Here is a 15,000-nt window from a genome sequence, read left to right as displayed (position 1 = left end):
AGAAAACACATACATTTATTAAATACAGCGAGGAAGATGCGAGGAAGATTCACACCCAGAGCTACTAGGAACATATAGAATAGTCATTCTTATACATTTTCCTATTGGGCTCTAACTTCTAGTCAATAAAGAATGAAAATAAATGACAATAAGCGACAATAAACAATGCCTCAATCCACAAAGATCTTCTTCTGCAAGCCAGTGTGTGGGACGTTCTCTCTTTGCACGTATAACAAGGACACACTAAAGTACTAAACATGAGTCAAAGTCCATGCCTGTTAACTGCCACCATGGGCAGAGTGGCTACTCATAAGTGAGTGAGTGAGTGAGTGAGTGAGTGAGTGAGTGAGTGAGTGAGTGAGTGAGTGAGTGAGTGAGTGAGTGAGTGAGTGAGTGAGTGAGTGAGTGAGTGAGTGAGTGAGAGAGAGAGAATGCATGCAAGGTTACCAGTCTCTCAGGTGCTTTGTATCTAATAAAAAATGAAATATGGTTGTAAACTGAAGGGCGGAGATATACTAGGTCTAGCCGATGGGCCAACGGCAGCAACTGATACAACAGGGTTTAAGGAGCTGGTAGTGAAAACTAAAGAAGCAGTGATGAAATCGACACATTTTAATCACCCTTCTTGCTGCAACTTGCTGGGGGTTCTTTGAGACTATTTGCAATGCTAATCTGTGAGAAAGACAAATTAACAGAACTTAATTTAGGCTACACGTTGCCTTAGAAATGAGCTAGCCAACATATGTCATTCAAGGTGCTAAACGGTACAGAGTGAGTTATCGAAACTTCAAAGTACAATTACAGTAAGGGTGGAGAGAAGATTTGTTGTCCAGTTGCTATTGCATGCACTCATCTGTGTTTCACTACACACATGAGTGCATGCTTACCAACTGTCCGTCTGCAACACTACTATCACCAACATCTAAGAAGGGAGATCCCCCCTTGAATGGCCCTTCTAAGGTTTCTCTCCTCCACACTGCCTGTGGAGCTTTTTTCCCTATTGTTAGGTTTTAGTGAGTTTTTCCTTACCTTCGCGTGGGGTATGTCTGGGAGTGCTTGCATTCTTTAATTTTTAATTTTAATTTGTTGCATTCATCTAAAAATGTTTGGACCTTATGGTGTTCTTGTTCTGTTCTTGACTTATTGTTATGTTTTCTTCTTGACTTGTTTAAAGAAGACCTGTACGGCCCATGGGGACATTAACGTGTGTTGTCGGGCCTTATAAATACATTTTATTTGATTTGATTTGATTGTTCTACTGTTTTTAGGTGTGAAGCACTTCTTCAGGCCTAATTCACACGTGCGTGGGTATTTTCTTAATTTTAAAAACCATCCGGACCAAAACAGAACATTTCTCCATCTACACAACAATGCAAAAATACTCACATTAAATTACAAAATGGCATGAGCTATAACTCTATTATATTGGCTGCGCTTCACGTGGGAAAACATAGCAAGAAAATTCAATACCATGTCTTGATGAGTGCTCTGTTAGTGGATAAAATGTGATGCAGTGCAGTATTGGTGACCTTCCAATGGTCTAAACTTGACATTCCCTATTGGTGCCCTTCCAATAGTCTAAACTTGACATTCCCTATTGGTGCCCTTCCAATAGTCTAAACTTGACATTCCCTATTGGTGCCCTTCCAAAGGTAAACAGTGCCGTGATAAAGTGCCCTCTATGCTGCCACTACATGACACTACGTGTCCCAAAAGGCTGCCCTTTCCAGTAGAGAAAATGGGATGCAGTGCTATAAAGGGTATCCCTACATGTGTGAGAATGTTGGAAGGTTTCCTAATGGATGCCGCTCCAGTGGAGAAAATGTGTTGTGATGCCATACAGTAGGTTCCATTACAATGAGGTTCCCTACAGGTGCCGTTCTGATTAAAACTCATGAAGTACCTCTTAGCTGTCCTTCCAAGTGAGAGGCGGAAATAATGGGGAAAGGTATTGAGTGCCCTCTCTGTGCCCCTTCATGCAATACATTATGATGATGTGCCCTCTAGATCAAGAAAATGATCTTAGTCACAATGAACGCTCTTCTAGTGGAGGAAACGTGATGCAGCGCCCTATGAAGTGCCTTTACAATGGTCTAAACTTGACTTTGCCTATGGGTGCCCTTCCAATGAAAGGGGTGCTGTTATGAAGTGACCTCTTAGATGATTTCCAACAGAGAAAACACTATGAAGTGCCCTTGCGATGAAGAGAAAATAATACAGCGAAGAAAATTAAATGCAGTGCCAACAGTCTCCCAACACCTACTAGGACAGGCTTTCCTAAAATGGGTGTCATGACAACAGTCTAAGGGTGCTGCCAAATAGTCAAACCTTGCTTACATTCAAAACACATTGTATGGCCGTTAGCAAATATTTTCTGTGTTTTTGCAAGGGGCAGATGGGCTAACATTTTGATGTTTCTCGATCTGCACTGTGCCTATTTCTTTTCCCAATGTATAGGCTACTTTAGGTTAAGTTAGAGTAAGTTAAGTTAACTGTATTTAAAAGTAAAAGACAAATAAATGGTTGCCAATGATGAAACAATACAGTTTAAAATACTCATTCCCACTGTTAAAAACATACTATTCCATCCTTTTAAGTTTTCAGTTTTAGACTGTTCATGAATGAGAGGGGGCTTAATGCAGTCTGAGCTGTAATCATGCATCCTACTGCTGTGTGTGCAAGGTATAGGTAATACAGCAAGCTTTCTTTGAAGTGGCAAAGATTTTATTTTACCAATGATGCATTACTAAATATGAATGTATGCACACTGCAAGCACTTTTATTGATAGCAGTATTATCACATGTTTTAGCCTAGGTTATATAGATATCTAGCTTTTAAAAGCGTAAGAGTGGTACTAAACCACTAGCCTATTATTCTATGATAACAGAATGATAACAAAGAACATTAAAAAGCAGCTTCAGATTGGGTCCAAAGCAGTGGCGTTGTTTTAGATGGCAGCATCCCCATTGTCTGTGCTGAATGTTTGTTAGTGTTTGGTATTTTCTTTTGTTTTTAGTACTTTTAAACATCCATTTTTAGTAAGTAGTAGTTTTCATTTGATCCTATAATTCTTTCATTCACCGATTTGTGGACTTTTTTTTTAGTGTCCTGAAAGGCGCATTATAAATAAAATGCATTATTATTATTAATATCATCCAGGAGGAAAAAGACACTTTGGATAGTAGGGACTGCATCTCTGCCTGTCCTGGCCAGGAAACACTTTGCAACTGTGATCACCTCTGGCAGTAGTTGGATATTGTAATGTGTGGCGAGGGGTTGCAGCAATTCCACTAAGAGAAACTGGTCTGAGGCGGGATAACATGCCTGTATGCCTCTCATAAGTTCTTCTCAAACTCATGAGAACCTGCTCTCAAGCTCTTGCAGCATTCTGTCGAGGACTGGATAGAACAATCTCTGTCTCAGCTGATCTCCTGAGCTGAGGTCTGAGCTTGTGCCACAAGATGACTCAACTACATACTCGTCCATTCTTTTCTTTTTCCTCCTTTGGCTGGTAGTATGTTCCTCAATCCCAAGGCCATTACATATGGCCTTTGTCCTGTCATACATGTCCACTGCCATCTCTGAGGTGCGATAACCTTTGAGTGAACCGACTCATTGCCAGACGTGAGCGATTCGACTCACGCTCACGGCAATGAATCGGCTCTTATGAACGAGTCGCTCATGACCGACCCATCACTAGCGTCTGACTATTTCGCGCGTGCAGCATTGGAGCCTAGATTATGCCAGCCAAGATGAAGAGGACATCGTTCGGCAGATGGACTGAAGATGAAAGTTGTTGCATGTTAGACAGTTCAGTCAGGCTAGCCATCCCGGCTAAAGACAGGGACAGCTAGTTAGCTTTAGCTACGTTATAATATTAAGTGTGGTTCAGTCGGGATATAGCCATGATGATGTCGGCTAGTAGCTAGCTTAGCTAAAGGCTAACTAGCGTTAGCTAACCTAGGGACAGCGCGTGCAGCATTGTTATGCCAAGATGAAGAGGATGGTCGTTCGGCAGATGAACTTCGTCAACTCCACGCGGTTGTCTCCATCCTCTTGGACGTTTGGTGAGTTTTTAATGCACTCTATTCTATTCCCGCGGTGGATATCTCTCTCTCTCTCTCTCTCTCTCTCTGGAGCCAAACTGGCCGACTAGCTGTTGTAGTACTAGTAGCTAACGGTGTGTGGCCTGGTGTCAGCACCTGTATTGCTTTTCTCATATTGTACAGTTTTTCAGTGGTAGCCGCATAGCTTGCTTCTGCGTTAGCTAATGGTTAGCGATAGCCGGGTTGAGCTAACTGTTAGCCAGTTAGCTGTTTAGCTACGACGTTGGCTGCCGGCTGCGCTCGGCTGGGAACGTTAGTTTGATGCTATCAGTTAGCCTAGAGTTAGCTGTTAGCTTGTGCTACGACCATTGACATTAGCCGTGAGAATAGCAGGGGGTTCTGGCACTCTGACTACGACATCATCTTTGACAGAAGATGTAGTCGGGCCTGCACCATGACAAGGCTCCAGCCATAGCTTCTTTTTGTTCCACCAGCGAGAGGCCTTTCGTCAACGTGGAGACCTGTGTTGCGGCCTTTCGCCCTGCGTTCCTCGTGCAGGTAAGATGTCATGACATTACCCCACTCTTCCTTCCTTCCCCTCCCGAATGTTTTGTTAATAACGATGTTTTTTTCCAGGCAAAACATATGTTACTTCACAACATTTGGAGATACGACATGTGCTGTGTGTGAATTGTCTTGGTCGTTTGTGTAGCTTGGGTAGCGTTGGGCCGTTGGCCAAAGCTGTGTGTGGCCTGGTGTCAGTACCTGGCTAGCCTATTTAGCTGAATGCTGTTTATCTGTTTTCTCTGGTATAGACCCTCTTCTCTTTGGATTTAAGTGTTGATCTTTGTCCTTTTGGATCTATGTATATTCATGTTGCCTTTGTGAAGTTATCTTTTCCTTCTGTTTTGTTCTTCCATTAAAAGTTGAATATCCTTTTAGGGGCTCATCTTTGCTTATCTCTCTCATACATGCTCTCTCTCTAACACACATGACACACAGACATGCTCTCTCTCTCTAACACACAAACACACATGCTCTCTCTCTCTCTCTCTCTCTTTCTAACACACACAGTCTGCCTATGGCTGCCTTTCTCGATGGCTAGGCTGTGCTCGCTGAGTCTGTACCTAGTCAAGGATCTTCAGTCACAGTGCTCAGGTATTCTGCCACTGTGTACTCTCTGTTTAGGGCCAAATAGCATTTAAATTTCTTTCCAATGTGTCTCTCTCTCTCTCTCTCTCTCTCTCTCTCTCTCTCTCTCTCTCTCTCTCTCTCTCTCTCTGTACACTGTATATTGACTGTAGAACGGGAGCTCTCTCTCGCTCTCTCTCTTGCTATATGTTGACTGTATCATGCCCAGCCTCGGGCAGCGCTATTATTTAAGAATATGTTGACTGTATGAAAAAAAAATTTAAATATATATATATATATATATATATATATATATATATATATATATATATATATATATATATATATATATATATATATTCTTTTACCCATGTCCAGTGTCCACTGACAAAGACATGCTCATGATACTGTGATAAACTATAATAAGCTTTAATCAAACCCTGGTTCATTTCCTCTGATAGTCCGGTTGGTTTGGGGTGGTGTGAAAGCTCATTCACTCTTGCAAGTGAACCCTGCTGCGGTTCATTTGAGATGTGAATGCAAAGCGGACCAAAGGCAGGAAAAGACCCAACAATCTAATCTTTTTTTTATGAGAAGACTGAAACATATGTATATAATGAAAAACACAATACAGTTTATTTTCGATTGCTTAAGCACGATTTTGAAAACAGGGCCCGGTGTTTCAAAACACTACACACAATTAGCACAACCACACACACAATTATCAGAACACCTCAGATCTTTTGCTAAATTAAACACAAACTATACACTAATTTATAAAACTACATTTTATTACCATATTAAACACACGTTTCATATGACTTAATTCTGTTTGAACCAGTTACACACTGGTGTGCTTAACCTAAAACACATTTAGCAATTCTACTTCTCAGTGATTAGAGTACTGTAAGTGAAGTACACAGAGAATGTGCAAATATACAATAAATTCACCAAACACTACACAAGACCAATGCTGTAGACTGATGAAAATATAATTTATTTATCTCCATATACCCAAATCAATGAGGATATAATTTGTATATATATATATATTTTTTTTTAATTAAAAACGAAGGTTCGAACGTCCGTTCGAAGAACCCGGACGAAGTTTGAATGCCAAAAACAGGCTTCGGGGACAGCCTTACCAAACGCGTCAATACTTTTACCAACGGATTTCCAGTTCCGCATGCGCGTTCTGCGATCTGATTGGCCACTGACGTTTCTGGTCGTGTGACATGTACGGCCAATCGTGTGACGCCTGTTTCTTTCACCGGTTAAGCTTAGGCACTCTTTCGAAGTTGGTTAAGGTTAGAGTTTGTCTTAGAGCAGGGCGATAGAACACCAGCCCTGATTCCAAACTCTAACCGTAACCAACTTCGAAAGAGTCGCCTAAGCTTAACCAGTGATAAACTAGGCGTTAGGTAGTTTGCATGCCGTTCGAGGCGGAAATGGGCAAAGACACAGGCGTCACGCGATTGGGCACACATGTCACATGACCAGAAACGTCAGTGGCCAATCAGATCGCACCAGAAACGTCAGTGGCCAATCAGATTGCAGAACGCGAACGCGGAACTGGAAATCCGTTGGTAAAAAAATAGACGCTTACCAAACATATTATTTATATTATTCAAATGGACCTCAAACATGTTCCGTTGTGATGTCACAGTATGATGTCATAATAGCACATTCTAGAACATTTGTGATGTCACAGTATGATGTCATAATAGACATTCTAGAACATTTGTGATGTCAGAGTATGATGTCATAATCAAACATTCTAGAACATTTGTGTATTCAACAATTCTCTCAGAAGATCTCATTGTACAATCTTGTAACAGTACTGAACAGTACTGAACAGATTTTGGTCCTCATCACGTCACAGCGCGATCCTTACCCCTTAATAAGACCTGAGAACGAGTATGCTTTTACTGGGGCCAGACCACAACAGAGAGCTGCATATGATAAACCAACTCACATCGCCCAAAACGAGGAGCCATGGAGTCGCCTCTCCAACAGCACAACTTGTTCAAACATCCGACGGAGTGTAATGTATCAAGTGCCTCCGAAAGACAGTCTGGACTTACATCTGAATTCCACCTATGACCAATGCAAAGATTTCTCCTGTGACAAGAACCAGACCCTCTATCAGAAAGAGACTGTCTCAGAGCACCATAGGAGGATGCTAATGAATCGTGAAGAGAAGGCCCCACAAACTAAGCAGGAGGTAGATTTCCCCGTGTGGGTCAACCCAGAGAGGCGTTCCATTCACAGCATCCGGGGGATAATAGAGTCCCCTCAGCGCCTCTACCAACGGGGGCTACACCCGGAAGCATGATGGTGGCTTCTTCTCCACCTAAAGCGTCCAGTTACACCTATCACTCTGACGGCTTCTAATGAGATTGCTAGAAACAACGAAAATTCAGTAAAAAAAAAAAATATATATATATATCATTTTTTTATTATATTTTTTTAATTTAAAAGAAGGTTTTTAAATTCTTTTTTTATTAACTGGGTCTCCTTGTGCTAACCATAGTGCTAGCTCTATCTAACTAAAGTTAGCTAGGCGACGTTAACTTCAGAGTCCAAAGCAACAACAGTAAGAGAGGAGATGAGGATAAAGGTATGTATTTGTAAGTCTTCACTGCTAGCTTGTCTCGCAGAGCCATAGTTTAGAGAACCTGGTGCTATGGTCAAGAATGCTCAGTTTGGACAGAATTTTTTTTCACATTGAAATTTACCAACCATAGACTAACCATACTGTACTTGTCACCCCATGTAAGTAGACTACTTTAATACATGTCCAGCTTTTGGTAAGATGTAAGATGCTAATTAACATATCCTCCTGAGACGCAGCAATTCATTTTTGTACACTGTAGTGCACATTAGGTTTAGCTCGACTCCTCTAATACTATACATGTCACTCTATTGAGTCCCGACGTTCCTTACAGAGGACAACCATAGCTTTCCAATGATATTATCATGTGTTGGGGTGTGACCATGCAAACTTGACTTTTTTGTCTTTTAAGATTAATGTACACTGTAGTGCACATCAGGACTTATGTTTGTTTCATATTTATTGTTTCTTTAACAATGACGAGAAGGCCTATCGGGAGGAGGTTGATGAACTGGCACGCTGGTGCCGGGATAACAGCCTACTCCTGAACATTGGTAAAACCAAAGAGCTGATCGTGGATTTTAGGAGAATACAGCAGGGGACACACACACCGTTGTGGATAAACGGGGCTATCGTGGACAGGGTGAGCAGTTTCAAGTACCTGGGAGTCCACATCACAGAGGACCTGACATGGTCTACACACATAGATTCTGTGGTGAAAAGGGTGAAACAGCACCTCTATCACCTGAGACAGCTAAGGAAGTTCAGAGTATCGGGGAAGATACTCCACTCCTTCTACTCCGGGGCTGTAGAGAGCATTCTGACTGGAAACATCACTGCCTGGTTTGGAAACAGCACGGCACAGGACAGGATGGCACTTCAGAGAGTGGTGCGCTCAGCCGAGCGTACTACGGGTATTGCACTACCACCCCTGCAGGACTTATATAACAGGAGGTGCAAATCCAGAGCCTGCAGAATTATGAAAGACCCTCACCACCTCAACAACAAGCAAGCGCCTACGGTCACACGCTGCAAGAACAGAGAGACTCCGACTCAGCTTCTTCCCCCAGGCCATCAGAATGAACACTGAACTCTCCACTCACAAATACACATTAGCACACACACAGACACACACACACACCACTCATGCGGCAACCGCTAAAACAATAACTTTAAACAAAATGTCACTTTAAAAAATAGAATCTTTAGAAACACTTTAAAAGAAGGAGGTACTGTATAGTTTAGATACATTAAGAGTTAACATTGTAAATTGTATATTGCATAGTAGTGTAATGTATATGTATAGAAGTAGTGTAAGAACCAGTCTCAGGAACCTAGCATGTATTTTTTTTACCATGCATATCTTGTGTCTTATCTATTAAATTTTTTCTATGCCTATTTTATTCAATTTTATTATTGTATTTTGCACAATCAATGCATTTCACTGTATGCCCTGGTATATGTGACAAATAAACCTCTTCATTCTTGATTCTTGATTCTGGATTCTCTTCAGAAAATGGGCCCTGCCTGCTACTGGGACAATTCAGAAGAATCAAATTTGACGTTTTCTTTTCTTCTTTGTCACACACCCTTTTGGGCGCGTCTATGCCAAATACAACGCAGTTCGGTTTCCGGGTTACTCTGATTGGCCACTAAGCCCACGTGACCACGCCTAGCACGCCCCCCTTATCGCCCGCTGCCGCGCTGTGAAGCGAAAGCCAGCGAGGCGGTGGTTTCAGCAGCAGCGGCCGTCTTCTTCAGAGGCGGCTCGTTCTTATTAATCCCTAATGTCATGTATGTTGTGTATGTCATAAATGTCGATATGAATTGAAAATGGGGGACCCTGATGTAAACAAGACGAAAGTCTTTCTCTGGTCTGCATCCCCTTAACAATTGTGTGTATTGAGCCGTACTGTATTGTACCCATTCTGCAATCTGTTAAATAAAGTTTAAATGTGCTCTTTAGCACCCAAACACAAAAATACAAGTGACAACATTTATTTCTCCCTGGGTCTTAGCTTGAAAATGACCAACATATGTGTTTTTCTTTGGAGGTGTGAAATAAATATTTTAAACTTATATTATTCCCCGTGTTTTATCATAGAGGTGTGGTTACACGTTTAATCTGGATTGCATAGCCATACATAATGTTAATCTTAATCAAGGATGGAGACTATTTCACCATACATGACACATCATAGCTTTTTGCTGATGGGGCCTCATGTTGGTGCAGTAGCTGCTCTTTTTTTCCCTTCACCCCTGTCCTTCAAACAGCTTGAGTTCGCCATTGTCCATATGTGTGGGCCATTAGTCATGATGTCAGCGTTTCTGAAAATGTTCACCCTGGCAGTGTTTTTCAAAAATATCCATTTCCAGTGACATAAAATGCAATTTGCGTGTGGATGAAAGGGCAAACTGCATAGAACACAATATTTAAAACAAATTAATTAATTTTTTTTATTTAACTCACTCACTCACTCACTCACTCACTCACTCACTCACTCACTCACTCACTCACTCACTCACTCACTCACTCACTCACTCACTCACTCACTCACTCACTCACTCACTCACTCACTTATGGGTAGCCACTCTGCCTCTAGTGGCGGATCACAGGCAATTTTGCTTCACATCTACCTGGACAGTTTAAATCTGCCAACCCCACACATATGGGAGAGAGCCTTCCATCTGCTCCTGACTTGTTACATCTTGTTACATCTCAGTCTCTTCAATAAACTGGGTTCTCTTCACCGCCATCGCTTGTGTCAGAGAGCCCCTAGCAAGCCACTCAGGTGGCGTGTGACAGGCACCACTGACACAGTTAGCCATTTATTGCAACATTTTATAGGTCCTATTTTGACATTTTGCTACAAAATATTTCACGATGGCTTAAATTTTCCTGCTTAGGATCGGGTTAAGTTTAGGCAAGGAAAAAGAGGAGTTAATAGTTAAGTTAGGGTGATCGGTAGAAAAGAAGAGTTAAGAGTTACGTTAGGGTGATCGGTAGAAAAGAAGAGTTAAGAGTTACGTTAAGGTGATAGGTAGCAAAGAGAAGTTAAGAGTTAGGTTAGAGTGATAGCTAGAAAAGGTGAAGTTAACATCAATGCAGGTGGTAAAATGCATGCTTTGAATTAAACGTCAGTGGATTGTCAGTATGCATTGTGTTATTTTTACATAATTATATTGGACGGTTTCAAAATGTAATACAGTGTCATATTAGCTGATGTATTATAGGTGCAAAAACAGCAATCAGAATCAGAATCAGAATCGGCTTTATTGTATTTATTATATTATTATTATTATTATTATTATTATTATTATTATTATTATTATTATTATTATTATTATTATTATTATTATTATTATTATTATTATTATTATTAGGTATGAGGTTTAAAAAATGATGTCTTTCCATCCAGTCATCCATCCATCACATGTCTAGGCCGGCAGATCCCCTTGCCTGATCCCCACTGCCTGACAGACAGTGAGTAGAGGCTGGGATGTGGGGCTGCCCAGTGGGGATCACAGCGGGGGCTACAATAGCTGACCAGCCCTTTTCCTTAAGGGCCTCCTACCAATCAATCACAATGGATATATTATATGTTTGGCCTACAGCTCGAATTACTGGCAGATGTTTGCGTTAGGAGTGTCTGCTCAAAATTAAAAGGCTTCTACATCCAAAAAGTCACACGGGAAGCGAGTGGGAATGTGATGCTAGTAGCCTAATCGTATGGTCCTGCCCAGCAGGGCTTTACAAAATGGTGGTTCTCAACAGGAGACCTGGGGGGTCCAAGAGGGGGCCTCAGGAAGCTGCCAGGGGGGCCTTGGGATGATAGGAAATTATTGAAAACATGAATTAGGGGAGTGATGCAATCACAACCCATCAAGGCATAATAATTAGGGATGCTCAATATTGGCTTTTTTACCGATACCGATATACCGATATTGTCCAACTCTTAATTTCCGATACCGATATCAACCGATACCGATATATGCAGGATTTCCCCCCCCAAAAAAACGGAATAATTTCAGGTAATTAACATTACATATCTCTTGTTGTGGAATACAAACCAAACAAAAACAATCATCTTCATCTGATGAAGACTCCTCCTGTCTCTTTCTTTTCAGTTTCTTCTTCTTGCTGGCTGCCTTTTCCAGCTGGGGTGGAGTACACTGGGATGTACTAGGCTTGGCAGGTGGTCTAGGCTGGGATGTACTAGGCTTGGCAGGTGGTCTAGGCTGGGATGTACTAGGCTTGGCAGGTGGTCTAGGCTGGGATGTAATAGGCTTGGCAGGTGGTCTAGGCTGGGATGTACTAGGCTAGGCAGATGGTCTAGGCTGGGATGTACTAGGCTTGGTAGGTGGGCTGGGGTGCATTGGGCTCTGCTCGGTCTGTCCTCAGCTCATCCATCACCTCCAAGTTGGTGAAGAAATGGTCTATGTTGTGCTCATTAAAAGCACTGTCATGTGCTTGTCACATGTGACAACCAACCAAAGAAAATGTGACGATCTACCCCAACTGGAATGTCTTGCTAGTATCAAGGTTAACAACCATCTAAACATTTGTTAGTTAGCAAACAACAATCTAAACTATAGCTTTCCCTTCAGACCTTTTAAGGGTAACAATTGTTTCATTATAAACCAATTGTGTAAAAGCCTAGAAAAAAATACTGACGAGCTGAATATTTACAATTCCACATGAAAAACACAAAAAGTTCTCTCACCTAAAGTTCAGCTGTCTTACTCCAAAGAAGACTATGTAGGTGAGCTCTGATCCCAATTCTGGACATTTCCATACCAAAATATGGGAGAACGCCTTTTGGTAGCGAAATATAATGTGACAACCTACCCGTGTGACAACCATCCCCGTTCTCCCCTACAAAACTTTGAGGTAAGGTGCAATTGCAAATGAGGTATGAATGTAGTGCAAATCTCTTTAATAATAGATACATATAATGTAGTGTTAAAGTGTAAAGTGAGTGTTAAGGTGAGTGTTTGTTTAAAAGTGAGTGTGTGCATGTGGACTTCTTAGGGACCTGCACTGGCTCCCCATTGTTGGACGTATCTGCTTCAAGGCCCTCGACCTAGCATACCGTGCGGCAAAGGGAACCGCTCCCGCCTACCTCCGGTCAATGGTCTCTAACTACACACCCTCAAGACTCCTACGCTCTGCATCTTCTGGCCGCCTCAGACCTACTCCTATCCAAGCTCCGGGAGGGTCATCAAAGAGAAGCCGCCTATTCTCAGTCCTTGCCCCACAATGGTGGAATGAACTACCCACCCCAGTTAGGACAGCCGAATCCCGTCCAATCTTTCGCTGTCGACTAAAGACGCACTTCAACCATTATCTGAAATAATGAAAAAATAAAAAGGAAAAAAAACTCTAACCCTAACTAACCTTACTATCATGCACTTGTCCTAATAAACTAACCTACACTGTAACACTCAACACTTTGATGAACATTGTTGCTGATAGAGTTCTACCCTTCCTGATGACTTGTCATACAGAACTTGTAAGTTGCTTTGGATAAAAGCGTCAGCTAAATGACTAAATGTAAATGGATGTGTGTGCAATGAGTGTAGATGATGGGTTGTTAGATGGAGTCATTAAGCATCCTGATGGCCTGGGGATAGGAGCTCCTTCTAACCATAATAGGCTGCATCACTGTGATTACATACAGCTGGCCTAAATATCAAGTTACTGGGAGATATTTGTGTTAGGTGTCTCTGCTAAAGGTAAAAAATAAAATAAAATAAAAAGGCCTCTATGACCAACAGGTGAGTCAGCTATAGTCACATGGGAAGGCAGATGGGATGCCATAACAGAGTTTAGCCCAGAGGGGCTGCCCAGTGGGGATCTCAGTAGGGGCTACAATAGCTGACCAACCCGTTCCCTTTAGGGCCTCCTACCATAAAATCACTATGATTATAAAAAGATGGCCTACAGGTTAAGTTACTGGGAGATGTTTGGGATAGGTGTGTCCCCTTAACATAAAATGACCTCTACATCCAACAGGTGAGTTATGCCACCACAGGATGGGAGCCCCATGGGGCTGCCCAGTGGGGATCACAGTAGGGGCTAAAATACCTGGCAAGCCCTCCCTTTAAGAGTCATAACCAAATAGCCATTTCCTCTAGGTCTGCTTTTGCATTGTGTCCCTGCAACATTTTGCCAACCTTTACCTCAACCACAGGCCCATATAGGTGGCTTTGCTGGATCCAGAATTCCGTACAGGCAGACCAAGAAATACCTACAGTATAGCAGATTGTTGATTATCCCCCAGTGAGTTACCACTGGAGATCTCAAGCAGTTGTTGGGTAAACTATGATTACAAAATACAATGATTACAGTCATTGCAGCGTTTTGTTTGTTGAATTTAAATTCCATGTAAGAAGGTGAGTGTGGCAACAAGATCCTGACAACACAAACGACCCCCGACACACAGTGACTGCTCTGGTATAGCTTCAGGTGCATGATTCAGAAGCATCAGCAGCAAGAATGTTGTGTTTGAGAGGGTGGCCAAAGCAAATGATTATGAGCAATGCTTCTGCATAGCGGTCAACATTCACATTGTGCCTCAGCAGCCCAAGCTTGAACTCCTAAACCTGACATGTTCCAACCAGTCCACTACACCAGTGGTTCCCAAAGTCGGGGTCGCGACCCAAAGGTGGGCCGCGAGCAGCCACGGATGGGCCGCGAGATGATTTAAAAAAAAATAAAAAAAAATATTTTTTTTATTTTTTATTTTTTTATTTTTTTATTTTTTTATTTTTTTATTTTTTTATTTAATTTTTTTTGTCGGGCCACTGAACTTAGAAGCAGGCCAGGACAGTGTTTCTAGTTGTATTCTAAAATTCTATTCTATTGTATTCTAAAATGTGACTATATGGTTTTATATTAACTTAATAAATAAACAAAAACGAAAAATCTACTTATTTCAACGAACATTTCAAACTAAATAACAGATTATGCACATAAAACGCTGAAAACAACCGAAGCAACAATAGTATTTTAATGAGGCTATTATTATTATCATTACTATTTTGCAACAAGTTAGCCCTCTCATAAATAGCACATATAAATGAATAACTAACTTGAACTAACTTAATAGGATTGAAGTGATATTTGACTTAAAAAATCGGTCGCCTGGCAAAAAAAAAAAAAAAAAAAGCCAGACGATGTGCATTGGGCCGCGGCTCTCTGACGC

This window comes from Notolepis coatsorum (genome assembly GCF_963971535.1).
Source record: "Notolepis coatsorum genome assembly, chromosome: 13".
Lineage (NCBI taxonomy): Eukaryota > Metazoa > Chordata > Actinopteri > Aulopiformes > Paralepididae > Notolepis > Notolepis coatsorum.
The sequence above is the reverse complement of the archived record's forward strand: the minus strand, read 5'-3'. Positions refer to the sequence as shown.